The sequence below is a fragment of the Helianthus annuus genome, chromosome 9 (assembly GCF_002127325.2).
Source record: "Helianthus annuus cultivar XRQ/B chromosome 9, HanXRQr2.0-SUNRISE, whole genome shotgun sequence".
NCBI classification, from domain to species: Eukaryota; Viridiplantae; Streptophyta; class Magnoliopsida; order Asterales; family Asteraceae; genus Helianthus; species Helianthus annuus.
This window is the reverse complement of record NC_035441.2, coordinates 74,294,896-74,304,094: the sequence shown is the minus strand read 5'-3', so window position 1 is coordinate 74,304,094 and position 9,199 is coordinate 74,294,896. Positions and strand designations below refer to the sequence as shown.

Genomic DNA, 9,199 nt, shown 5'->3' with positions numbered 1-9,199 from the left:
TATTTGTTAATTCTATAATAAATTCAAAAGTTACAGTCTAAATCAAACTGGATGTATATAATTTAAAAGATCTTATCTACAATCAAACCTTGTCCTAAATTCAGATGACCATTGAATACAATGTTATGGTTAAACTTTTAGAAAGTTCAAAATCTATTGAAGATGATCATGCTTCAGAATGCCAAGTCAAAAAATAAAGCTCAATATATAATTGTATTTCAAGTGGTTGTTCATTTAGAAGAATATATTAATACAACTGGTTGTTCATTTGGAAGAATATATTATCTTAATTTGTAAGAATATTCTCATAAAAACCTTGTCAAGGTCCATTTTATACTTGATAATTTTCATATTGAAAACTTGATAATTAACTTGGTTCATTAAGCAAAAATGAAGCAAATTTTACACAATCCGACATCGATGCTTTAAAATTTTGAAGTGGAATAGATTGGATATAAATATAAACTCCCTCAAAACAGCTTTACTATATTATTAGACGTTTTGATATATTTGGCCTTTTTGGTTGGTTTTTCTAGCCTAATCGTTGAATTATCTTAATTTTAGTTATTTATTAAATATTTATTTTGTTTGATACCATCACTTTCTTCTCCTCAAATCCACCATTTTATAGTTCTTTATGCAAATCATTAACGTATGCAAAACTGATCCGAGAATTGATCGATTAGAATTCAAATCATCAAGAGGACGGCTCACAGACCTTGAACAAAAAGCAAAACACAATAAAACTCCAAAAGCAAAGATGAACGGTATGTGTATAGATCACTAAAGTCTTGAAATATAATCTAAGAGTAAATTATTTTTTGAGTCCCTATGTTTTAGTGGTTTTAACCATTTGAATCCAAAATCAAAAAGTTTAACGCCCTGGTCCCTAACCACTCATTTCATAATGTTTTGAGTCCAATTTTTTTAACACTTGTACTTGGATTTTAGACTCAATTGGTTAAAACCACTAAAACACACGGACTTAAAACGTTATAAAATGAGCGGTTAAGGACTTGGAGCGTTAAACTCTTTGATTTTGGACTCAAGTGGTTAAACCACTAAACAATAGGAATAGAACAGTTTAAGAAAAAAATCTTTAAGCATTTTGATCATCCCTCAACTTTTGTTGTTTTTAAAAAAACTGATTACTGTTCGGCCAAACTTCTGATGACCGACTCACCCAAGCCGGGAGTGGTGGTGCAAATGGGTCCCTTCTAAAGTAAATATATTTTTCTGGGGGGCAGAGATGGACAGAATGCAACAACGGCAGCTTTAGAAAGAAGAATTATTCAGGTTCGACGAAAAAATTGCGTTTTCTGTGATCACGACTTGGAGACGGCAGACCATTTGTTCTCGGGTTGTTTTGCTACTGGTGTTTGGGCACTGATTATGACTTGGTGTAGGATACCAAACATTTTTGGTTTTTCGGTTCGGGATGTTGTTACGATTCATCAATCGGTAGGACTGAAAGGAGATAAGAAAGTAGCGTTTCAAGGTATTATTTACATTGCCTTATGGTGTATGTGGAAAGGTGGGAATGATCGCATCTTCTCGGATAAAAATCTAAATGTTGTCGAAGTGGTTGCGGAGATAAAGGTTTTGAGCCTTCTGTGGTTTAGATGTAGATATAAAAAGGGTTGTATAGATTGGAAAACATGGTGTAAATTCGAGATGGTGTAATTGGTTTGTTTTTTGGTCGCGTCTCTTTCTCCTTGGAGGCTGAGTTTGCGTTAACAAAATTATCTTTCAAAAAAAAAATTTAAGTCCGTTTAATAATACTTGGTCCATAAGCCTATGGATTAAGTTGAAATAATAAGTTACAAGTAGGTTCAAATAGTTTAGTTTTTCGTTGATTTTGTAAACATTCTAAATGTGTTTCAATTAGGCTAGCAAGTTAGGCTAGTATATATAGATGGATTCAGCTATAATATAATATAACTGGAGAGTTATTCCTAAACGTGTGTGATTTGTTAATTGATTCTAAACTCCAATTAGTAATCAGTGGTGACAGCATTCAAGGGGGAATTGGTGGATCGAAAAAAAAAACAAGCAGGTTAAATTCCTCCAACAAACAAGCAGGTTGATTGAAGAATTAATTAATTTAATATGAAAACGGATTCATTTTCTTAGCTCCTTGAATCTCCTACAGGCTTCCAACACGATGCTCCTGGGGCGAAAGGCGCTGACCCTAACGAACCCTTCACCAGCAGGTCCGAACCCACTCCCAAGTGTGGTCACAACATGACTTTTCTCAAGAATATCACTGAAGACGTCCCACGAATTTCGACCAGGGAAGTGGACCCACACATATGGGGCATGCATTCCGCCATATACTTTGAAACCTAGTGAGGTAAATGTATCCGCTATAATCTTTGTATTTTCTTTGTACTACCCAACCACTTCACGAATAGCCTGCAACAATTAGAAATACGTTTAGTTTTTGTAATCAGGTTTAACCGTTACCTAACTTGTACTCTGTAAAACTAACCCTAAGACCTGTAGATAGTGAAAGAACAAGGAAGGGCAATCCAAATAACAAGTGCAATATCTGTAAGGTGTAAAACATTCAAATTCGTTTTTATTTGTTAAAGTATATTGTTACTGAATAAGTATAACTCATATATAAAACTGTAATTTCTTACAGAAAACAATGTGGCCAAACCCGTTACCAGCTGAGTCTACTGTAAGCTGTTATTCATGTGTTGGTGTTCTTGGAGAGCTCACAAGACCATCATTATCATAGCATCCCATGACCAAGTATTTGTCAGCTTTAACCATCATTTTCGACACAAGGGCAACCTGAAACTTAATATACATTTCTTAATTTTTCATGTTTTCTTGCCTACCTATTATTTCACAAATTTGAATATGTAGTAACCTACTGAACAGTTAAATATTACACTTTTCTAAAAGAGAGTCTTAGTCACAAATGAGTTTTTTTTTTTTTTTTCATTATAGCTGGGGCACTTGTTGAGTTCAAGAATTTTAACTCTGAATCAAACTCTAACTCTTCCCGAGCCACCTTTAACCGGTCCTTAGACTTCAAATTGGGCAAGTATGATGACCACAGTGGCCATGGGACTGATTATGGTACATGGACCATTTGTGCATCTCTATGTACTTAAACATAGGGATGGGCAACTGGTACCGGGAACCATAGCATACCGGGTATTTTTGGTACTGGTACCCGTTTTTGAGGATTTTCGGTATCGCTACCGGTTGGTACCGAGCTCATCCCTACTTAAACAAAGACGACCGTTTTTGCCAAACACAACTCTAAATTAAGAGAAATATTGGTACGACTTGTAAAACATAATGCGGAAGTTCCAACTTATGCATTTGGTAGAATGCTTACCTGACCCGTTTCTAACAAATACCAGCACACGCATCCTGAGTTTTTAATCAACTTGAAACCATCAACCTGTGTGCCATAGTAATGGTTGAAATCAATAAAAAGGTAGAAAGCACCCTACAAAACCAGAGTGTTATTCAAGTCCCGGTAAAGGACACATATTAGAGGGAAACTTGTAACAGGGATAGATCAAGTAACCAAAATAGCAACCCCTTATCTTTAGATTTAAAATAAATGAATAAAAACAGTAAAATAAATAAAAAACCACAATACAAATTAATAGCTGTAACTGGGGTTCGGATATTATTTTGGCAACATCCATTTCCCGAAAAGGTAAGACCAAAAATAAACAATATCTGGTGCTTCCTGAAAATAATAAAAACTTACTAATGAATACCAATCTATGGTACATAAAGCAATGCAAAGCACAGTCCATACATAAACACTATACTCTGTTGTCATTCATTTCATGAGCCAAATTTCACCACATGGCCTCTCTACGCCTATCTCTACATTTTTAGAAACCCTCTTCTCTCTGTATCTGTTATAGCCTCAGCCTGTTCGATAAGAAAACAAATTTAGCTTTTTTTATTCAGTAAATTTGCTCAGGAGGGTTAAAATTAAAAACACATTGATTCTTTTATCAATGGTACAAACAGAGCTTAGTGCTATTTAAGATTTAAAAACATGCCTTGAGTCTATTTTTATGTTATAAGAAGCAAAATGTAAGCATGGTGTACCTTTTTTACAGGAAGAAATGAAGTTGCATGAAACGCAGATACATCAGCCATTGAAGCAGGGGAGGAACAACTTATCTGCGCACCATGATACCATCACGCTGCTAGGCTACAAGCCCGTTGGTGGCTTCAATTTACCTGGGTTACATATGTCATACTCAAATAATCACATTTTCATTCATATAAAACAAAAGCTCCATGACAATATACAAGTGGAATGCTTTAAAAAAACTCCATATAACTTAACTTAGCAAATATATGCTGAGCTCGGTGAACAATTAAGTACACATTATTTAAAAGTTTGTTTCTTCCATAAGTATAAGTTGTGTCTTTTATTTTGTGCATTCTGGTAAGATATCTAGAAAATGTTAGGTGCATATCTAAATTGTACAGACAACCCAGCAAGAATGGGAGCAAAATCACAACTAAACCAAGCAATATGTTACTGTATATAGCATATATAGAAGCAAGGACTGAACACAAGCCAAAAGCACTAAATTTACAAATGATTCGACCAAGAGACGACATAAGAATTCTGGTAATCAACCAAACTTGGTTCACAACATGTAGCAAATGACGAATCCCTCAAATTACTACTCAGAAGCCCCCCTTGTGATTCACGTTCACTTATGATGCTGTGTACAACCCGATAACAAACAAAACCCCAATTAAAAAGTAACGTTAAACCTACTTGGTGAAAATGCTTAGATCCTAAATTTGAAGAGGCAAATACCTTCCGAAAATCACAAGATTGAAAAGAATCAAATATCGGCCACACCTTATTAAATCCTGAGATATCAATCTTGATTTCAGATAGAGAAAAAGACACATATGGTAGTTGTAGATGAAATGCAATTATAAGAAGCATACCTCAGTTTGTCTGTCGGAACCTACCTCAATCACCATCTACAGCCAGGAACTCTTCTCCGTAGCCACCAATCTTTGCAGACTTGATTCACTATAAACTACACGATGCCCGATTTGGTGAGTATGAAACCCTAGATCTAAAAATCGTAATTATTGTTCCAAAACTCATGGATACTCAGATTCAAAAACACAAACCTGATGGTTGTTGAATCGGAAGAACGAACTTATTCGATGTCATATCTCCCAGATGTAATCTTCAAGTCGGTGGTGTTCTGAGAAAGAGAGGAGATCGAGTCGTTCAATATACATGAGAAAGAGAGAAGATGGAGCCAAATCCTCAAATCGATGTTGAAACACTGTTTCAAAATTCAAATGTCACAAAAGCTGTACAAAAGTAGGGATTGTACGAGAGTTGTGGGGATCATGATCCGTGTGGAGTTAATGGACGGTAGGATAGGATCATGATAGTGATGGACGATAGGATCATTGATATAGGATCGTTGATTTGTGTGTTTTTGTTTGAGTTAATAAGGGTATAAGTGGAAAGTGATATTTTATAGTCTTTAAAAGACTTGTACATCATGCTTTAGGGGTGTTTTAAGAAAATTATTATGACCTTAAGAAGTCCTTTGGATATGGTTATTAATATAGTATAGATAACAGTTTAACAAATCATACATCTAATACATAGTTCAACGGAAAAACAAAGACATGCAAGTCTTACACACATTCAAGACACAAGACTTGTACTCAAGTCATTTATAAAGACCGAAGTGTCTAACAAATATAAGAACATTTGTAAGTCGCAACACTATTCAGGACGACCGCATGTGAGATCATAGTTACTTATCACACCCCCAAAATCCACACGCGGAGTATCACCGCTTGGAGGCGTGACATGACCAGAATCGAGCCACCAATCATATTGAACAACGTAATTAAGTAGATAAAACCATTCACAATATAATTGGTGACCATCAGACAGTAACCAACTTTAAGTTAACAGCGGAAGCATAATACGTAAACTAGAACATAAGTTTCATAGTTCATAAGTTTAAAGACCAAAACATAAGTTCCATAAGTTCATAAAGATTAAATGTTTAGCATGGCACACAGTCCATATCCCACAACGACCTCCTCCTCGTGCCAGCTCCATAAGCATCTAACGACCTGTAAGGCATGTAACAACGAGTCAACAACAAAGTTGAGTGAGTTCACAGTTGGTTGTTTAGTTTTGAGTTGTTTCCGAAAACATGGTTTGTCTTTTGCTGGCTTACTTGCCGTGGGGGTTACCCCATAGTTGAAAATATGATTAAACAGTTCCTTCTTTATTACCCAAACCATATCCATAATCAGTGGGGGGGCTTCCCCAAGTGAACCACTAGACCGTTACCATATCGACAACTGACGAACAATAGTTGTGCCCTACGTCAATGTCTATCATCACTGACAGTTTGCCATAGTCCATTAGTACACGCCCGTCCGACTGGCACGGTGTGAGGTTTGTTAAACCTAATAGCGCTATTAACTAATGAACCGCTCGCCATTGGCCTCGACGATTAAGTCGATATAAAATGAGGGACTTAATGATAGAGTTTTGTCTAGTAAGTTTTAAGGTTGTTGTCCTACCCAAGGAGGACGAACGTACGTATTCTACCCAAGGAGAATACGCAGGATTAATATTGGCATCCTACCCATGGATGATGGCGGTACATATCTACCCCGGAGGATATGTAGGTTTCGTTTTAATTCTTTAACCCATTCCCAACCACCGGGAATCCCATGCCTTAGAAAGTGTGTGAACTCACCTTGGTTTGCTCGGTCAGATTAGTTACTCTAATAAACAGGAATCAAGCACGTCCTAATAAGGTACAGATAACAATCAGTTTCTCATGCATAACACGTTTCCTACGTACGGTTTATCTACTCATTACTTCTATCACGTACCACGCAATTCCAATGTCAAGGTACTTTCTTAAGTTATATTATTTTACCCTAAAATAATATAACTATCTCACAAAATAAACAAGTATCCACACAAGTATTCTAGTATAAAATATATATATTCCGAATATATATTTAACCATTTTACTTGTAAAAATCAACCTCCGATACTTTGCATTTTTGTAACAAAACTCATGGCGAAGTTTATTTTGAAAAGAAACAAAGTTAAAACGTATTATGAACACTTGTTAGAAAAATAATTTCTAAGTGTTGGAATTTTAGAAAATTTCGCCAGAGTTTCCTTTGTAAATGGAGGTGTCCATGCTAATAAGCATATCATTTTCTTTTCCAAACATTGTCCAGCAATCAACAATCATTCACTAAACAATATTACATTCACCAAGTGTAAAAACAATGCACTCTACATAGTAACATGAACCTGAGTTTTCGTAAAAACGTGTAGTAACTTAGTAAGGTGTTTAGTGGTCTTAGTTACCCTCCAAAGTGTGTTTACATTACTTAATAGCTCATTCTCGGGATTTTTAGACGTTTACAACTTGTAGATACTTTTTACAAAAATATTTATTTACCACATCTTCTTGTTCCAAGAACATTTCTACAGTTATGTTGTCACAAAAAATTGTGTAGGTTCACTAAAATCATGATCTTTCAAGAACCATCTTTCAAACTTGGTTTCTTTAGGAAAATCATTCACAAGTTTTAGATTTACAAATTAACTAGATCACTTTGTTTGTTATTTTACAAGAAATCATTTTGTTACTAAGTGCATGTCTAAATATGGAGGTGATTTTTTTCTGTAAACCCCTAATCACCTCCTACTTGTTAAATCATGTTTTTAAATCATAAGTTAACAAGTTTCATATAATGATCAACAACATATTTCTAGTAATCAGCAAGCAAGCATCAACATACACCCAACAACACCATACTAGTATCATTTCATCATATTTCCTCTTTATGTAGGCTTTATGTTCATGTTTCTTGTTTAAACCTTTTAGTGTTCTTGTGATATTCCTCATACTACATCTTTTAACTACTCAAAATAGAAGTAAACAAAGTTTAAACGAGGACTTACAACTAGCTCAAAGCTAGGGAAGAACTTCAAGAGAAAAGATGGTGAAAATGGATGATGAAAGCAAGCAAGAGAACTCCTTGATGATCCATAAGCTTCAAGCTCCAAGGAATCACCTTCTAGTGCTTGAACAAGCTTGAAAATGGATGAATATGGTTGAGTTAAGGTGGTGGTGGTGGTGGCGGTTATGGTGAGCCGAGAGGAGAGGGAGAGAGTGAGTGAGAGATTGTCATACCCTGGCTTTGCGGAAGCGTGTTTAATTTTTGGTGTGACTTCTTAATACCATAGCTTAATCATAACAAGCTATATGAAATAAAACCATGCAAGATCATCCATTAAATTAAGTTTTAAAAACATAAGTAACATAACATTGTTTTACGGCGTTCATGCACCGGAAACTACAACCTGATAACATAAAGACATTATTTGAAAGACATAAACATCAACATGATATAAATGCAGTTTAAGGACTGTGACTCGTCCAGGAAAAAGTCACATCCCCTAAACCCGGATGACCTCGTAACTCCTACGCAGCGGGAAAACATAACATACCGCGCCAGATCTTTAATTCCCTGAAATACATGTAAGTTGGAAAAATCAACAATAATGTTGAGCGAGTTCATGTGTAAGTGAGTAAGTAAAACCTTCGTATGTATAAAATCTTGGTATGTAGCAAATAAGGAAAAAGAGATCACCAATGGTTTGCAAGGCCATTGATATGTGTGAAGTGCAAGTAGGAAGACTCAAACCTAGCGGATTTATGCGTTGGGCACAAAGTCACCCCGAGGTCCGTACTGTTGGGCCTGGGGCTGGGCTCGCTACACCCAGATAGATCTACCGCTCCTGTCCCTCGGTCCTACCCTGAGGATTAATGGCCTCAAGTTTCCGCCTACCCACTCACATGATCTAAGTAGTAAACCTCCTTACGCTAACCATACCATGTATAAAGTTCTCATAAATATAGTAACATGTATTTCACCCCTGCAGTTTAGAAAACTGAAAACAGTTAAGAGAAAAGGGGGATATGAACTCACAGTGGTGCGTCTCTACCAAGTATATCTCCTGATCAAGCAGTTGTGCGACGACCTACACGTACTAACTCTATTAGACGGACGGCCGTGCCTTAGCTTCATGGTTTAAGTTTTTGGGAAATAGTTAGACATCTATTTCGTGTTTACATTTTGTAAATACTTGGTAATTATT

At 35.9% G+C, this 9,199-nt stretch overlaps 1 long non-coding RNA gene across 12 annotated transcripts; it reads right to left on the bottom strand.

The window, feature by feature from the left end:
• Positions 1–2,008: 2,008 nt before the first annotated feature.
• Positions 2,009–5,421, bottom strand: LOC110877915. 12 transcript variants are annotated; one of them, XR_002557399.2, is made up of 9 exons: positions 5,155–5,420; positions 4,963–5,057; positions 4,826–4,881; positions 4,096–4,230; positions 3,794–3,912; positions 3,359–3,721; positions 2,646–2,802; positions 2,492–2,551; positions 2,009–2,415 (listed from the first exon to the last, which is right to left on the bottom strand). It is a non-coding gene; the product is annotated as an uncharacterized LOC110877915 (long non-coding RNA). The 12 variants fall into 12 exon arrangements; XR_002557400.2 differs by having other exon boundaries at positions 3,359–3,472; positions 3,743–3,912; positions 5,155–5,418; XR_002557403.2 differs by having other exon boundaries at positions 2,646–2,808; positions 3,359–3,424; positions 3,743–3,912; positions 5,155–5,418.
• Between the last annotated feature and the right edge of the window lie 3,778 nt (positions 5,422–9,199).